Source organism: Ursus arctos, unplaced genomic scaffold (genome assembly GCF_023065955.2).
Source record: "Ursus arctos isolate Adak ecotype North America unplaced genomic scaffold, UrsArc2.0 scaffold_22, whole genome shotgun sequence".
Lineage (NCBI taxonomy): Eukaryota > Metazoa > Chordata > Mammalia > Carnivora > Ursidae > Ursus > Ursus arctos.
Genome location: NW_026622897.1, coordinates 33860383 through 33879528, shown reverse-complemented (window position 1 = coordinate 33879528; position 19146 = coordinate 33860383).

Genomic DNA, 19146 nt, shown 5'->3' with positions numbered 1-19146 from the left:
GGCTCTCCAGAGAGGGGAGGGGATGGGCAGGAGGAGAGAGAGAGAGATTTATTAGGAGGAATCGGCTCACTTGATTATGGAAATGAAAATGCCATGATCTGCCATCTGTGAGCTGCAGGGCCCGGAGAGTCAATGGTGTAAACCCAGCCCAAGGGTGGCAGAAGACCAATGTCCCAGCTGAAGCAGGCAGGCAGGAATGGAACAAATCCTCCTTTCTCTGTGTTTTGATCAAGTCAGACCCTCACCTGATTAGATGATGCCCACCCACATAGAGAGGGCAAGATACTTTACCAAGTTGACCAATTCGAATGCTCATCTCATCCAGAAACACTCTCACATACACACCCGGAAATCACGTGGAATCTGGGCACCCCCCAGCCCAGGGAAGATGACACATCGAATTAGCCATCTCACAAGATAGAAAAAAGTTCTAGAGGTCCATTTCACAACAATGGGAATATGTACTTAACGCCACAGAGCTCTACACGTAAAAATGGTGAAGATGGTAATGATTACAATTATCCATACATTGTGTCACTGGACCTTTAAAAGACAATTTCCTTGAATATGTATAAAAATGAATTTGAGCCACTCATGAAACAAAAGGTGATGCCAAAGGATGAGGCCACTAATGGACAAAAGATATGACTGAAGTCAAAGCAGGAGAACAGGGGAGAGAGCCGTGGAAGGAGCCAAAGTCCTGAGTGACGGTGGATCAAGCGCATGCGCGCGCGGGCCGCAAGCCAACCTTGCAGGAAGGTTTGGGCCAGCCTGGGGAGCAGCCTCGTTCTCCTCCCCTGCCCTGACTCCCTGAGCTCCAGCTGCCTCCACTTGGTGTCTGCAGCCGGCCTGCAGCTCCCCTAGACCCTGCGTCCAGCAGCCCCGCTGGAATGTCAGCCTGCTGCCAGGCCCCACTTGCCTACACCCGCGGGGGCTGACTTCCGCTTTCCTGACTCACTAACATGCCACCTGCGGCCTCAGCCACTTGAGTCCAGGACTCTCCCTCCACCCTGAGAATCCAAACCATGAGCCCTGATCAAGAAAATAAATATGCCAGAGGAAAATTTTCATGAGAAAATTAAAAGAAGAAAGTTCATTAGCCAGAAGGCTGCTGCTGCTTCTTTTTTTTAAAAGAATTTATGCATTTGAGAAAGAGCGAGCACGAGCAGGGGCAGAGGGAGAAGCAGACTCTCCGCTAAGCAGGGGTCTCGATCCCAGGACCCCTCCCAGGACCCCGGGATCATGACCTGAGCCAAAGGCAGACGCTTCACCAACTGAGCCACTCAGGCGCCCGGAGCCAGGAGGCGTCTGACTACAAACACCAGAAAAGTCTGACTCAAGCTAGTTAAAAGATAAGGAAACGTATTATTACGTAATAAATCCAAGGTAAGTCAATAGACAGAATAGGACCCAGTGGTGGTTAATCAGAAGCTCAACCTTGTCATCAAAGACCTGGATTGCTTCAGTTTCTACCCAGCCATCTAGGTAGCGGCTTCGTCCTCTGGCTGGTGGCACGTTGTCCCTCCAGCTCTAGCCATCACGTGCAGAGAGAACATGCCTGGAGGGAGAAGAGCAGCTGTCTCGTCCCGTTCTCTCTTTCCTAAAGCAGAAAACCTTCCCTGTAAGCCCTTAGCACACTTCTCCCCTCATCCCACTGGCCGAAAACTGGGGCCGCATGCCCGTTGCTGCACTGTCCACAGCAAGAGGAACGTTCATACTATAATCCTCTGAGTGTAATTATTTAGGGAGACCAACTCAGTGTCCACTACACAGTATAAACAAGACCAGAAAATTAACACAGCTATGATATCAAAAGCTTGCCCCAGGAGTTTTCAGAGGAGCACTGTGATACTCTTTCTGCCCCAGCGGCACCTACCCTCACCACCTCAATTCAGTTACAATGCTGTCGATTCTCAAATTGGGAATCACTCCTCTGAGAGAGATGGGGGGAAAGGATTTTGTGGTCAAGTGTGATTGGGAAATGTACATTCCATGTCTCTCTGAGAGACTCACGGTTCTCACTAATATGTTTATTAAAAGCCCTGGGAGGTCCTAGAGATTGCTTACTCTGTCTGTTCCCAAATTTATCTGACCAGCTCATTTCCCCCCAGGTGATTTTCAAACTAACATCCTATGAAATGAATACTCCTCAAACTTTTAGAAACCTCAGTTGAGACATGGTCTTTCTTGGAGACAGGCAATATTTTGCTTCTCTTGTCCCTTCAGACTTTGCTTAAACACCACCTCTCCCTGGGAACCCTGCACCACCCAGCAATGAGGGTTGGGGGAGGTGTCCAACACACTTATCAAGCTACTTTGCAATTGCCTTTTCCTAGAGTTTTCTCCTCCACAATCTGTGAGCTGTTTGAGGGCAGGAACTGTGTCTTGCTCCTGGCTCTATGTCCAACACCCAGTACGTTGGCCAGCTAGAGAAGAGACTGAACATTTCTTGAAGAGACTCCAACGGCCCACCAGACCAGTGGTGTTGCCCAGAGGTAAGGGAACAAACTAGACTGGAGCTGAGATAGACAAATACTGATTTCAGTCATTCTAATCTACTCCGCCTCTGGGCAATCACTGAGTACCTCTCTGAGATTGCTGGAGAGCCAACTTTTTCCAGAAACGCCAGTCTGCACAAAGGAAGCTTTTGTTAATAGACCACACCTCTGGATCCAGAGGCCTCCGTGGAGAGCCTTGGCCCTTTGGGGCCTGTCACTCCTGTTGGAGAAGCCAGGAGGCAAAGGCCCAGACTGGGCCTTTGGGGCTGCCTCATGACCCTCACACCATCTCCATAAATGGAAGATAGACCTCCAGGCAGAGGTCATTGAGTCTGTAAAAGTGCCTGGAGTATGTTGGAAGAAAGCCTTTCCTAAGTACAAAGTAAGGTTATAACTCGCTTAAAAAGAAAAAGAAAAGGCCTCCAGTTGGCACAGACCAAGTACATCAGATGTGGAGGCCTCAGGGTAGGGCTGAGGAAGGGAAGATACAAGACTGATTGTTTCCCTTCTCTAGAGGTACAGAGAATACTGAACTTGTGGGAGCTGAATCGTGAGCTGTTGAGAACACTCTTGGTTGCTTATCCTAGCCTATAGCCCCCTTCTCTTCCTCCTTCCAAAAAGAAATGAGTTTGGGTTTGGGCATCTACCATCTTTCACACAGCCACGTGCTTCAGCGGAAGCTGTTGCCAAGCCCATCTTCACATGGTGCCTCTGGTTTGTCTATAAGCCAACCATGATGGCCCCATTTCTCTTGACAAGGCTTTGTTTAGGAATGAGATTGTGACCCAGTTCTAGCCAATTAAATGTGAGAGAAAAATCTGCTACAGACTTCTGGGAAAGTGTTCTTGTTTCTAAAACAAAGAAGGGGGAAAAAAGAGAAATCTTTCCTCTTTCTCTGGTCATTACTAATGAGAATTGATGGCTGGAACTACAGCAGCCATTTTGCTCACCTGTCTGAGGATGAAGGTAACATCAAGGGGGCAGGATGGAAAGAATGAAGCATCCTGGGTTTCTTCTTTTTTTTTTTTTTAAAGATTTTATTTATTTATTTGACAGAGAGAGAGACAGCCAGCAAGAGAGGGAACACAAGCAGGGGGAGTGGGAGAGGAAGAAGCAGGCCCATAGCAGAAGAGCCTGATGTGGGACTCGATCCCATAACGCCAGGATCACGCCCTGAGCCGAAGGCAGACGCTTAACCGCTGTGCCACCCAGGCGCCCCGCATCCCGGGTTTCTAATGATATTGTCAAGCCTGGGTCACACTATAAATGTAACCCACTCCAGACTTACTGTGTGAGCAAACATTTTATCATTGTTTCATTGTGTTTTTCTTTCTTTTTAATTTTTTATTTAAATTGAATTAGCTAACATATGTGTACTATGGCCAAAATCTTCCTAAGTTAAATGTACAGAGCCCCAAGGCCAGGTCTTACGCATTGTGTCCAATCATTTTGGCTTTTCTCCCCAGTGTTAGGTGGTGAACACCACCAACCGGTGTGAACTGAGGCCATGGCTCTAGAAAAAGCCACCTGGAATATATTATATCACAGATAAAACCCTCAGACCACAGGTCCCTGAGGTCTGCAGAGTACAAAACGGTCACTCCTCCTGACCTGGTCTGCTTGAGAAAACAAAGCTTCCACCCAAATGTCTATCCTTTTCACCCGACTTGGAGAAGAGATGTGCTCAGAAAAAAGTAAGCAAATGAGCTAGGCCAGAGCACAGAGTCTGGTCTGGGCTCAAGGCTGTGCAAGAAGGATGCATCTGGACTTAGTGTACGGTTAACATTATTTTGGTTAGCTCCCAAGGCGCCTAGTAAGTAGCGTAAAGGTGTAAAATGTAAATATATACAGTAGGGTTTAAGGTGGATAGACGTGGCTCTCTACTGACTCCATTATGTGTTACGGACTCTTGACTAACATTTGGGGTCTCAGCAACTTAACAGGAATGAGATACCTGCTGCCCAGACCTGCATAGAGCTGTGAGTGCACTGCTGGTACATCCCAGGCCTGGAAGCCTCCAGAAAGGACATGCACTGCAGGTAATTCAATAATTTTGTCACTGCGGAAGCCGTATGCCCCATCCTCATATCTGGGTTCTGGACTTCAAAATTCTTATGTGCCAGCACCAGGCGATCTTTCCTCTTCTGCGCCTGCCTTGCCAGGGTTTTCCTGGTGGTAGCTGCTAGGGTGCTGTGCACTACTTTCACTGAAGTGTAAGCTCCGCAATGGCATGGTGTTTTTCTGTTTTATTCACTGATACACCCTAGGGGCCTAAAACAGGGCATGGCACGTAGTAGTCATTAATAAATATGTGATGAATAAAATAACCTCTGAGGTAGAAGTGAAAGTAGGGCCTATCTCACAGGATTGTTCAAATATTAAATGGGATATTGTGCAAAATCTTGGCTCAGTGCCTGGCACTTAATAAGTGCTAAATAAATGTTTGTTGTTGTTGTTGTTCAAACCTTTGTCTTTGCTCTACTGAACAGGTGCTTTGTTCCACCTGACCCCATAACTGGTGGTTGGAAATCCCTAGAGGAAGAGCCTGAGTCACTCCCGTGTGCCCACACGGAGGCACAGACAAGAGCAGTGTTTAAGAATTCATTCTGAGGGGCGCCTGGGTGGCTCAGTCGGTGAAGCATCCGCCTTCAGCCCAGGTCATGATCCCAGGGTCCTGGGATCGAGCTCCCTGCTCAGCAGGGAGTCTGCTTTTCCCTCTCCCTCTGCCTGCTGCTCCCTGTGCCTGTGCTCTATCTCTGTCAAATAAATAAATAAAGCCTTAAAAAAATTCATTTTTAAATGTCAGATCTGCTCCTCCTCTTCTTCCAAATCTCCTTATCTCAGTCAACGCTATGCTTTTTGCCCAGTAATCGCTTTCTCACCCATCCTCCCCTCCACTTGCTAGTAGGCTCCAAGTTTCCGATCTCCCTGGGAGTGTCTCCCACACCGGCCTGCCCCCTCCACCCTCACTGAGCAGGCCCTCTGTCTCCCCACTGGGCTGGAGCAGCCCCCCCACCCATCTTCTACCTCACCCCCCATTCCATTCCCATATCTGCACTTCTGGCATTCCTCTTCCAACCAGTCTCCTCCTCCCAAACTGCACGCTTTCCTGATCTCCTGCAAGTTCATGTTCCATTTATTAGCAGTATTATGAGTGAGGTTTTCAGCTTGACCCTACAGTATTTTTCTAGCCTCTTCTCTTACTATATTCCTCTCTTTACCATACCCCTTGGCCACCATGCTCCAACATACCCAGAGTCACGCTTCTCTACATTCCTTGAAACGGATCCTTTCACCTGACACACCCTTTCCCTTCACCTTCGACGATGCTGGCGATACTCGGCTAGAAGCAAGTTTGCCCCCAAGGGAACAGTTGGCAGAGTCTAGAGACGCTCTTCGTTGTCATACTGGAGTAGAGCATGTTCTGGCATCAAGTGGGTAGAGCCAGGGATGCCACTGAACATCCCACAATGTCCAAGACAGCCCCCCCAAAGCAAAGAATGACCTGACCCCAAAGTCAATAGTGTTGAGAGATCCTGGTCCTGCAAATGCTACCCATGCTTCAGGGCCGACCCAAATGTCATGAAGCATCCCCATGAGGGTCTAAGATGAAAACGTAGGGCCTTCCCCTCTAACTTCATTGCAGCTTTGGCAACGCCGTCCGTGCTCTCTTGCCTTTCCAAAACCATGGGCCCATTCACCAGATTTCGGAGTTTCTCTTCTGGCCCAGAGGAAATGTCCCAAAAGTACTTACGTCAAATCACAACCAGACAGGAGTCACTATGGAAAATGGTACAGAGGTTACCCTTCAAAATTAAAAATAAAACTCCCGTAAGATCCAGCATTTCAACTTCTGGGTATTTATCCAAAGAAAATAAAAACACTAACTCAAAAAGATCCCTGCACCCCATGTTCACTGCAGTATTCACAATAGCTAAAGCATGGACACAACCTAATTGTCCATCAATGGTTACATGGGCGTCAAAATTGTGAGATAGATAGATAGGTATAAATCAGTCATAAAAAAAATAGAATCTTGCCATTTGCAATATGGATGGACCTTGAGGGCATTATGCTAAGTGAAATAAGTCAGACAGAGAAAGACAAATCACTTCTGTGTGAATCTAAACAAAACAACACAAACAAACAAAAAACAAGCTCCTGGGTACAGAGAACAGACTGGTGGTTGCCAAAGGTGGGGGCAGGGAGTGAAATGGTGCAGGGGATCAAGAGGTACAAACTTCCATTTATTAAACAAATAAGTCATGGAGATGTAATGTACAGCATGACGAGTATAGTTAATAGTCCTGTGTTGCATACTTGGAAGTTGCTAAAGAAAATGGATCTTTTTTTTAAAGCAGGTGCTATGCCCAGTGTGGAGCCCAACACAGGGCTTGAACTCACAACCCTGGGATCAAGACGTGAGCTGATCAGGGTCAAGAATCAGATGCTTAGGGGCGCCTGGGTGGCTCAGTCGTTAAGCGTCTGCCTTCAGCTCAGGGCATGATCCTGGCGTTATGGGATCGAGCCCCACATCAGGCTCCTCTGCTGGGAGCCTGCTTCTTCCTCTCCCACTCCCCCTGCTTGTGTTCCCTCTCTCGCTGGCTGTCTCTCTCTCTGTCAAATAAATAAATAAAATCTTCAAAAAAAAAAAAAAAAAGAACCAGATGCTTAACCAACTGAGCCACGCAGGCATCTTTAAAGAGAGTAGATCTCATTACAAGAAAAAATAGTTTATAATGATATCTGGTGACAGATGTTAACTAGATTTTGCAATATATACGAACAGAATCGTTATGTCGTATACCAGCAACTAATATAACCTTACATGTCAGTTATGCCGCAGTAAAAAAAAGAAGGGGCCCACAATATTTGTACCTGTTAAAGTATTTTGTGAGACCACAAGGATACAAGAATAAAGCTCTGTAACTTTTTTTTAAAAAAATCACAGCCAGAAAAGACAGTCTTGGACAGGCATCGGTCAAAATTCATTGAAACTCCAGTTTTACTTCCCACAACCAGTATTTCCACTTACTGTTTGATTCTGCTTCATGCTTACGGTTCACAAATTTGTCTTTACACAAGGAAGCAACTGCCCATCTCTCAGCCCATGTGGCAAGCACGACACCTGACCAGAGCAGGGTTTTGATGGGTGTTTCCTGAATGTTAAATGTCATTCAACAAACCTTGACTGTGTGGTCTGTTTCTAGCTTCTGCAGAAAAGGTTCTTCCTGAGTGTCTTTGTTTCTATCTTTTCTTCGTCTAAATCAACCTGTCAGTTTTATCCTGCAGGATATCGCATGGGGAAGAATGAATAATTCCTCAGGTGCCCTTTTTTATTTTCAAAAAGAGAATGTAGGACAGCCAGTTCCACTCTGATTTCAGGGATGAGTCCTACTTCAGACTTAACACATCCATTTCCCCGACTCCCTACCTTTGCAGGACCAGATGCGCAGGATACCTTTGCGAGAAACACCCCAAACAGTAAAGAGCAGAGTGTTTCTAAAAGAGCCCACTTATTTTTAAACTGTGCCAGGTCATAACCTGTCAAGTCCCACTGAAAAATATGAAGTTGAAATGAGACACCCTGAAAATTTCCTCTAGGTGACCGTACATAGGGTCATCCTCAGTAAGGTGACTTTGGACTTCGGGACTCCAGTCCCTGAGCATGCCCTCAGCCTCCCTCCTGATGGCAAGGACAATCTGTTTCTCTCCTTGGAGTTGTCATGTTGGTGTTGGCGTGATAGTTTGGCACCCTCCCTTTCCCCATCCCTCCTTCTGCTGTGAATCAGTGAGCAGAATGCTCTCAGGAAGCCATTAAGAGACAATTTACTTGACTACAAAATGGGCGTTTCAGAGTACATGATATTTCCTGATAAGCAAATTATAAATACCATTGTTCCTTGGAGAAACATGGGTTTCAATTGCACGGGCCTAATTATACATGGATTTTTCACAGCCCAGTACTGTAAATGTATTTTCTCTTCCTTATGATTTTCTTAATAACATTTGCTTTTCTATAGCTTAGTTTATTCTAAGAATACAGTATATAGGGGTGCCTGGGTGGCTCAGTCGGTTAAGTGGTTGCGTTCAGCTCAGGTCATGATCTCGGGGTCCTGGGATCAAGCCCCAAGTCGGGCTTCCCTGCTCAGTGGGGAGTCTGCTTCTCTCTCCTTCTGACCCTCCCCCCTTCTTGTCTCAAATGAATAAATTAAAAATCTTAATTTAAAAAATAGGGACTGGGATAGGCTGGTGATGGGTATTAAGGAGGGCACATATTGCATGGTGCAATGGGTGTTATACGCAAATAATGAATCATGGAACATTACATCAAAAACTAAGGGTATACTGTATGGTGACTAACATAACATAATAAAAAATTATTATAAAAATAAATACATAAATAAATAAGAATACAGTATATAATACATATAACATAGAAAATATGTGCTAGTCAACTGTTTATGTTGTCAGTAAGGCTTTCCATCACCAGTAAGCTATTAGTAGTTAACTTTGGGGGGAGTCAGAAGGTGTGTGCAGATATTTTTAAGGTGTATGCAGAATTTGCACAGGGATTGGCTCTCCTAACTCCCACATTGTTCGAGGGTCAATGGGAGTGTCCTCAGGTCACTCACCAGTCCACGTCTGTCTGTCGTGGGTCCACCCAGCAGGCTAGATCCTGCCCTAGGCTGCTTGCCCCTGGGCTGGCTGGCTCTCTCAACCCTGGCTTTTTGGGCTCCCAGATCTTTCTGCCTGGCTTCCAAACAAAATCCCCCTTCCAGACCCAAACTAGAGACCCCAAAACAACAATTCCTTGCCCTGCTGGATTCCATTCTACCTGCTCCCAAACAAGCCCTAATTCTCCATGCCTCACTGCCAGGCTGAACTTCATGAATGATGCTTTAAGTCCCCGTTTGCCTTCCCTTTAGGCCCAGGTGCTTAAACCAGGTTTCAGATGCAGAGAATGATGCTGTGTGCAAATGAAGGTAGAAAGACAGCCTCTTGCTTTCGTTAGAGTCTCAAAACCACTCCCTGCTCTGGGCTGTACCTTCTCCCAGAGTCTCTCAATTGCTATGCTTTTTATCATTCAGTGTGTCTCCAATCCTTGCTTTTAAGCAGCCTGTCTTCTCCCAAAACTTTTTTTCTGTATCAGACTTTAGAGTCCACCGCACCCCTCCCCACCTTGCCTTGCCCTCTCCTAGCCCATTAATTGTCTGACCTTGGCAATCCCCTTCCAGTTCATTACAAAATCATCTCCCAAACCACATTTCCATAGCACATCTACAAAGTAACCTTTGTCTTCAATGGGAAGGGAAACAATTACACTGCACATAATTGGGGCAAGACTCTATTCATTATAATCTTCCATCTCTATAGAAAAGTCAACTCTTAACTTTAAATCAGTTTCCTATTGTAGGCAATCAACCCAGATAATTCAGGACAGCAAAGGATTTTTTTTCTGTATTGCCATATCGATTTTCCAATACCCAGAAAGGTGGTGTAGAAAAAGCACCGGACTTAGAACCAGAAGGCTTGTATGCGGATGCAGACTCTGCCACTTACCAGCTGCGTGACCTTGGGAAAGAGGTTCAAACTCTCGACAGCTCAGTTTACCCATATGTGAAAGGGGAAGATAACCCCTACCTTGTTCAGTTACAGGGATTTGGGGGTGACCCACATTGCCTGTGAGTACCCAGCCCTGTGCTTAATCAGTGATGAGCCTCGTGGATCTCCATGGGCGAACCCGAATGAGGAACAGCTCTGGATTTGGAGATTTCCCTTCGCCACAGAGTCGCTGAGTAATCGTAGGCCAGTAATCACCTTAATCTCTCAGCGATCTGATTTCTTCAACTATAAAATGAAGATAATGCCGCCTACCCTGCTTACCTATGTAGGACATTTTGATCTGAAATTACTTTGTCAACTGAGGCCGTGTTAGGGTAGTCTCCTTCTCAGGGAAGACTGAACCAGGGAATTTTACAGATTCTCCCATCTGCTGCCCCCCACCCCGCCCCCAGCTTTCTGTGGTTACTATACTCCCCCGCCCGGAGAAGATCAAACAGGGAGATCTCTACTGGCTCCTGTCGCTGGGAAAGTAGGGCAGATTCCAGCAGCCTGGAGGGAGCTGGGGCTGAAAATTAAACCCTGAGGCACTCCCAGGACTTGGAGATGCCAGATATCAGCCTTCCATTGCTTGTGCCTAAGTGACAACTAAGCTCCTTTAAAGTCTGCTAGAGAAATTTAGCGAGAGTAAGGATTATTCATACTATATCATTTTTATCCAGCATTTGCAGCAAACTGTTGTAAAAGAAAAACAATGCAGTGTAATGCAGTATAAACGTAATGTAAGGTAAGGTAAACTAATGCAAATATAAAAAGGAAAACTGATCATTGACTTAAAATTACTAGATGTGTTTAACCCTTCATCCACTCATGCAAGAGTTTTCGTTAATGAGGGTGTATTGGTCTGTCACAGCCCCATCAGACGCTGGGGTTGCTAAGATACAGTGTTTCCCCCCAAAAGCTAAGGGTGAACACAATTAGAGTCAGCCCCGTCCCCAGGGGACAAGCAGCCAGGTTCAATAATAAGGCAGAACAACTGCCTTCAGGAATGTTTCTTTCTGAAGAGAAAAACAACAAAAAAATCCTGTAACTCTCCAGGACTCCTCCCAGGCCCCAGACTCTGACCCAGCTCTGCAAACGTCCAAGTCCCAGAAAGTCTCGGAACTGTCTATCGGCCTGTTCTTGGAGGAAAACAGCCCAGCTTCCGCCCTCCCTTTATTTGGTCCAAATAGACAAAGCTCTAGATGTCCCTGGAAAGTGCAAGAAGGGGTGGGAGGTGGAAGGGATTGCGTTTTGTTTTCTGATAACTGAATTTTCCTTGTTTCATCTGGCTTTCAGCTTTCATCAAAACAAGTTGTTTACCAAGATTAATGTCAGGTATAATAAAGGTCCCAGATAGTTCTACCTGTGGGTCCAGAGACTGACAATGCTGTGCTCAGATTATACTCTCTGCCTCCGCGGGCAGCTTCAGCATGTGACAGTGAGCTGCTGTCTGTTGATTGCAAGTGAGATGACACAGAGGAAGATTAGTGAAAACCACAGACATTATAAATTGCAATTTGGCCTCAAAAGATGAATGAAGAAGAAATGCTTTGATCTGTGATTCGGAGTTGAGCTGCAGTATTTACAGAAAAACATGTTTTCAGGGAAATAGAGAGAGAGCGTGCAGGAAAGACAGACAAACAGAGACAGAGAGACAGAGATTGAAGCCTAGAAAGGAGCTTTTGGGTATTGCAAGAATATTTTCTCAAATCACAGATGACCTAAATGAGTATGAGGGCTCAGGCAGAGAGTACAGGACTTTTCTGGCAGTTTTGTCAAGGTTGGAAGGGTGGATCCTGAGGGGATTTACACGGAGGACATCTGCTCTGATAAAACATTACTGCACCGAATGCAAGTCACGTGCGTGATGCAGGGTTACGGGGAGCCAAATGGTTCCATGGTGCGTGAGGTCCTCCTGCAGTTTTCTTCCGTTGCCCTGTGCCCTGGTAGATGTTCTGTGGCTGCTGGATGGCTCAGAGCAAGTCCCCTTTGCTGGGCCAACCGTGTCCCTGTGCTTCTCCTAGTGACAGGCACACGGCCATTCTTGGGACCCCTGGGGACTCTGAGAACCACGACGCCAGCTGCTCCTCGACCTCACACAGATCTAGGATGTCCTCAATCCACCACATCGGTCTTCATCTCACCCTCCAGTGCCCACTTCTTCCCCCACTCCCAACCAAGCTCTGGACTGATCTAGAATGAGTGGTATCATGGAATATTAAAGTGGGAGGGGCTACCAGAAATCAGAGACCCATTACTGCCAAACTTACAGATGGGCGAACTGAGGCCTCGAGAGGGAATGTCATCTCCCCAAGTTCAGACAGCTAGCTATTGTACTACCCCCTTGGGGACCAACAAAGCTTTGTAACAGATAAGACATAGGTCAGAATACCTGAATGGGGGGGAGGGGGCGCCTGGGTGGCACAGCGGTTAAGCGTCTGCCTTCTGCTCAGGGCGTGATCCCAGCATTATGGGATCGAGCCCCACATCAGGCTCCTCCGCTATGAGCCTGCTTTTTCCTCTCCCACTCCCCCTGCTTGTGTTCCCTCTCTTGCTGGCTGTCTCTATCTCTGTCGAATAAATAAATAAAATCTTTAAAAAACAAAAAAGAATACCTGAATGGGAAGAATGCTTAAGAAATGTCTAGTTCCCTCCCATCCAACTTCCTGCTTCTGCCACTGGTGGAGCAAGGAATGTTGAGATCTTTTTAACATTTCCCTCCCTGGGGTGGAAAGATGCAGAAAAATGTGGAATCAGCTAGTAAAATGTCAAATGCCATATTGTTTATAATTGTGACCGCTGAGATGCACTGAGCACTTACTGTGTGCCAGGCACTACTTCTGTCCCTTTAGCATCCCCATTTTTCATAGGAGGAAATTGAGGTTTAGAGCAACGTCCAGGTCACACACCCGGGCAGCACCACCCGCATGCAGAGTCCCAGTTCCTGAACATTTACCCGCAGTTTTCAATACTTGGTGTGTCCCTGCACCATCTGCGGTGCTCGTGAGTCATGCAAACAGCTGCGCCTCACCCCTGGATTCCTTTCGGCACCTCTTGGTCCCCCAACTCTCCCCCCCAACCTCCCAGTGCTCTCCCCAACTCTAGCCCTGTAAGCTTTCCCTTGCCCTTCATGTAGCTTATCTCGTGGGTGATCATGTTCCCCCCAAGACGCACCCTTTGAGTCTTCATGTCTTTTGTGACCTCCCTTTAAAGGCTGCTCTGGAGAGCTTTTCATTACAGTCTGCTCCTCCTTCCCCTGAATTCCCACACCTGGGCCTCCCAGACTCCCACAGCCCTCTCTGCCATCTCTTTCCTCCACCACTCCCCAACAAACCTCGCTTTGCTCTTAGGTCTCGCGTGCACCGCCTGCCCAGCACTGAGATAGACAGCGCTGTTGCGTCCACATCCATATGCACTGCCCTCGTCCCAACAGCATCCTCACCTTGCTTCTCTATTTGGGGGGTGGGGAGCTCAGATGAGGGGACTTCGTACCAAAGTATATCTCCTTTTGATTGTCTCCTACCCACCTGGCAAAGACTCCTGAAGCAATTTCTGTCTACTGAGCACCATGCCGGGGGCTGCCAACACGAAGCCGAATAAGACACAGCCCCTGACCTCAAGAGCATACAGTCAAGATCTTCTGTCTGCGGAAGGAGGAGAATCCCACCTCCCCTTCTAACCAAGGCTATCCTTCATTCATGTACTCAGTCTGCAGATATATATTAAATATGCTCCATTCTGCCAGGTAACTTTTAGGAGCTAAGAATAGGGGCTTGGCTCTCCAGGATGTTAGGAGAAAGAGAGCCATTCCACAGAGGATTATCCCACAGTGTAACTGTGGGAAGCAAAGGAAGCCTTACCGCCTGCCTGCCTGCCTGTGTGAGTCTGGAAAAGGCTCCATGACGCACCTTGGAGCGAGCTCCTGGAGGTTAGGAATGGAGAAGGGAAGGGCACGCAGGGAAGGACAGAGGCAAGGTAGAGAGACATAAAAAATAGACTGTGTTTGAAGAATGTACATTGAGTTCTGTGACCCTAGGTGGGGCATGTGAAAGAAAGGATGGGAAACGAAGGTAGAGGGTTGGCTGGGGCCAATATATGGAGGCCCTCTCTTTCCGCTGGGCCTGACAGCCCCACTCCTTGGCCTTCCTCCACTAACGTGGGCTGCTGCTGCTGCCTCCCATATACCTGGGGCCTCTGGGGCTCTCTCCCCCTCAGCTCTTACCCTGTACATCACTCGCCCACTCCTTTGACCACATCCATGGCTATCCCTCAAGGATTCTTCTGTTTATACAGCGACCATGGCCCCCGCCTGCCCCAGGACCTCTGTGTGAGTCATCAGCCCACCACACAGACCGCCAATCACTATTGCAAAAGGAAATCTCAAGGCCCAAATGCTATACAAGTATTTAATTACGGGCACATAGTTTAATTACTTAGTCCAGCTTTATATGACTTAATTTATAAATATAATTTACAGTTCCCTTGTTTCTTTCTCAAGCCATTTAGCTCATTAATACTGCTGACTATAAGAGCTCTTCAGTCCTATCTTGCTGGGCTCCAGGCCAGTGGTGTTCCAAGATGAGGGGGAGGGGACAGGAATGGTGAGAGAAGTCTGGCCCTACAAGAAGCATTTTTTTCACCAGTGTTGTTAAGAATTTCCAGTGCATGGTGATTTAAAGGAAAAAAAAAAGCAGACGGACTTGCAGTTGGTTTTATTATTGTTTTTAAATCCCATAAAGCCAATACCACTCTCCCCACTGCCTGCACCCAGGACAGACTATGTCCCCATGCCTCTGCTCCAGGCACAACCTTCAGTTCCACATTGAAACCAGTTCTCAGCAACAACCTGCTGGGGGGGGGGGGTTCGCTTAGGCCTCCCCAAGGAGCATTTGTTCACTCAACCATCATTTTATTTAGTACCTATTATTGTGTGAGACATTGTTGGCAATGAAGTGAAAAGCTGGGGTAAAGTATAATACAATAATTAACAGTTAGTGCACACTCACTATGCGTCAGGCTCTGTGCCAAGCTTTTGCAAACATGGCATTGAATTTTCAGAACCACCCTGGAAACAACGCTCAGGTTGTTTGAAACAGAGGCTCTCGACCCTGGCTGCGTATGGGAGTCACCAGGGAGGTTCTTATGCTGGATTGCACCCTCTACAGTTTTAGGTTTCGCTGATTTGGGGTATGGCCTGAGTATCAGGATATTAAAGAAAACAAAATGAAAGCCACTTTAGGCAATTATAATGTGCAGCTATGTTTAAGAACGACAGATTCAAGTAATTTTCCTAAGATTCCACAGATAGAGCAGGGAGAGCAGGTAGGCTGGCCAGCTGGCCACCCGCGCCCTACTGTGTGCCAGGATAAACACCGACGCCTTTCATGGCCGAGGATACAACAGATGGCATGTACCATAAGAAAGATAAAGCACTATGACAGTTCAAAGAACAATGAATGCAGGGAATTCTTCATGAAAGTGGTAACTGATGGGTTACTCTTTTAAAGAATTTGCAGACTATGCAGAAGTGGTCAAAAGGGTAGGGCAGGACTTCCAGGCAGAAAGAACTGTGTGAGCAAAAGTGTGTAGGTGGGGAAATATGATGAATGTACAGGGAACAGGGACAGACACTGTGCATTGGTACAGTGGAGGGCAAGTAGGCAGGAAAGGTTTAAGTCAGGGACACGTTGTGAAGGACAATGCTTCCCACACCGTTTCTGGTTGAGGCCCATGTGGACTAATGATCGTATTTGTCAATGGATGAGGCTGTCACCATCTGTCTTAGTGTGTTTTAGCTGCTATAACAAAATACCATGGACAGGTGGCTGATAAAACAACAGAAACTGATTTCTCACAGTTCTGGAGGCTGGGAAGTCCAAGATCAGGGCTCTGGTGAGATCCCACCTCCTCATAAATGGCCATCCTTCCACTGTAGCTTCACAGGGCTGAGCAGCCAGAGATCTCTCTTGTGCTTCTTTTTGAAGGGCACTAATCCCATTCATGAGGGCTCCACCCGCATGACCTAATCACTTCTTAAAGGCCCCACCTCCAAACACCATCACACTGGGAAACAGGTTTCAACACAGGAATCTTGGGGGGACACAGTCATCAAGTCCATAGCACCAACTCAATATATCTGGCCCAGCCACTGGGAAGCTTTGGGAGAAGGCCTTGAATATGACCCAGGAAGTTTAAAACTTTATTTTATGGGTAATGGGAAGATGATGAAGATTTTATACTGGAGTGGGGAGACTGTAATAGGGAGCTCTGTCTTAAATACAAATCTAGGCATTGTCATGTTGACTTCCTAAAGACAAAGCCTTGACATAAGGAACCTTCTACTGAGCACCACTAATAGAATCCTTTTGTAACGTATCGTGATTAGCTACATAGGTAGTGTCTTTCTGCTATTGAAGTGCTTTAGTTTTTCAATAAGTGGGATGTGTCACACCCCCCCTTTTTTTTTTGTAATTCCAGTGTCTAGCCCAGAGCTTGGCACACAGGGGGTGCACAATTAGAAATAGCATTTGAATCCCTCATTAAAAGCCATTCAGCATGCAGCCATCTATTCCAGGGTCAAGGAGCAAAAAATGGTGTGAATGCCTGTACATTAGAAAGAGAAAGAGAGGGGTGCCTGGGTGCCTCAGTCAGTTAAGCATCTGCCTTTGGGTCAGGTTATGATCTCAGGGTCCTGGGATCGAGTCCTGCATTGGGTTCCCTGCTAAGTGGGGAGCCTGCTTCTCCCTCTGCCTCTCCCCCAACTTGTGTGCATGCTCTCTCTCTTCCTCAAATAAATAAATAAAATCAAAAAAGAAAGAAAGAAAGAAAGAAAGAAAGAAAGAAAGAAAGAAAGAAAGAAAGAAAGAAAGAAAGAAGAAAGAAAGGGAATGGATGTCAGAGCCAGAGGGCCTTACGTAGGGCCATGATGGCTGCACAGCATGGAGGCTGGGGCAGACAGACCTGCTTTCCCAGGGTAGTTTCCCTCCCCTAGCCTCCACTTCTCTCCTGCAATGGGAGCAATAGAAGCCACCTAGCAGGAGTGTTACGAAATAACACAGGAGCAGCGCACGCAAAGACCTGGCATGCAGCTGGTACTCAGCAATGTCCACTGGCCCCAATTCCCTTGACCATATTTAATTTTCCAGTGCTTCAAATCAAATAATGAGGATCACATTGATGTTTCTAATTTGCAGGAGTTATATTGTCCTTCCAAATATCCCTTCTACTGGATAGGTGGTGGGTAGGGCACCTGGCACAGAGAAGCCTGAAGCTTCCACTATTTATTGTCTTTATTTAGCCAGGTGGGAATCACCATACCTACCACTTATTGAGAATTAACTACATTTTAGGTCCAATGCAAAGCATTTTATATGCGTTATCTCTTATTTAATTTAATTAATTTAATTTAATTTAACCTTTACAATAAGCCTAAACAGGTATTGCCAAATCTGACCCTGGGCCTGTTTGGGTATAGTCTTCAAGCTGAGGATAGTTCATACATTTTTAAAAGATTGTAAAGAAAAGAAAAAAAAACAGAAAAGAATAAGCAACAAAAACTATATGTGCTGCAAAGCCTAAAATAGTTACTATCCAGTTCTTTGCAGAGCAAGTTTGCCCATGCCTATAAGATCGGTACTATCACAATGCCCACTTTATAGACGAGAAAGCTGGGTTTTAGCCAGGTGAAGTCTTTACGCAAGGTCACACAGATACTAGTAAGTGGCAAGTCTTGGCCCAGGTCTAATTCCATAGCAGGTCTTAAAGCCAGCTTTACTGATTTAAATTACATTAAAAATAGCCTTTCCCTTTAACCTAAACATTAACTTGACCCATGCATAGCTTTTTCCTCAAGGATCTGTGACATGCCTTCTCGGTTACCTACATCCCTGAACGAACTCCATCGTGTGTGTGTGTGTGTGTGTGTGTGTGTGTGTGTGTGTGTGTGTGTTTAAGGGCCTACATTCTGCATCAGTTACCTCTCTCACACTCCCCACAAAGCCTCCGAAGGGTCAAGGGCTGTGAGCAGAGCTACAGTCCACGGGCAGAGCCTGCGGAGAAGGAAACACAACTCCTTGTCTTCAGCGAGGCTGGATTCCAGCTGTGTGGGGGGGGGGGGGAGGGAGAGAACTAGGGTTTCCTCCCCAAGGAAAACCAGAGGTTTCCATGGAAGCACAAACCTGAGCAGCCTCAGTTGTCATTCCATCTGGGTTTTGGCGGGAAAGACACCTGAACCCCACATGGCTTCAAGCTCCAGCAGCTCACCAGCGGAGATGAGCAGCTGCACCTGTTTCATCTCCTCCATATTCAGCAGGCGGATTAGCTGAAGGTTCTGACCCTGCGAGAATCACGCCTACAGTAAGTGCTCTGTTCCCCTGTCCAGCTGGGGAGCGAGGTGCCCTTCTTTGTCAAACGTGCCGGTTCGTGGAGAGTTAGCTCGGCGTATGCCATCAGCAGGCAACCGGTATTCAAAGACTCAGAACGCATCAAATACACTTTGTACTGAAACTATCCAGAATGTCGTTCCTTCTTTCTTAGACTTTTCAGCAGGCATGGTGCCTTGGGGACGTGGTCAAAGAAGGAAGGGTGTACAGGAAATGAAATCCACATCTACTAAGTTCTATGCTACTGACAGTGAATGGAATGCCTTAAAGACACACACCATTTAATGCTGATGGTTGTCCAATATTTATCTCCACTTTACAGAAGAAAAAACTGAGGCTTGAGGTGGGTTCCTTCATTCATACAATATTTACTGAGTGCCTTCTATTGACCTCAGCACTGCGACTAACTGTCCCTTCCCTCACAAAGCCCCCATTCTCTTCAGGGAGCCTCAACTGAACAACTGCAGGCAATTAATCAATTATGGCAGGAATACGCGCCACAAAGGACAGGTGAGGATGCTCTAGGAACTTATCACAGAGGGAGCTGACACAGTCTGAGGATCCAAGACGTCCCTAAGGAAGTAGAATTGAAGCTGAGACCCAAGGCATTGATTAGGAGAGGGATACAATGAAATACTAGTCAGCCATAAAAAAGAAGAAAG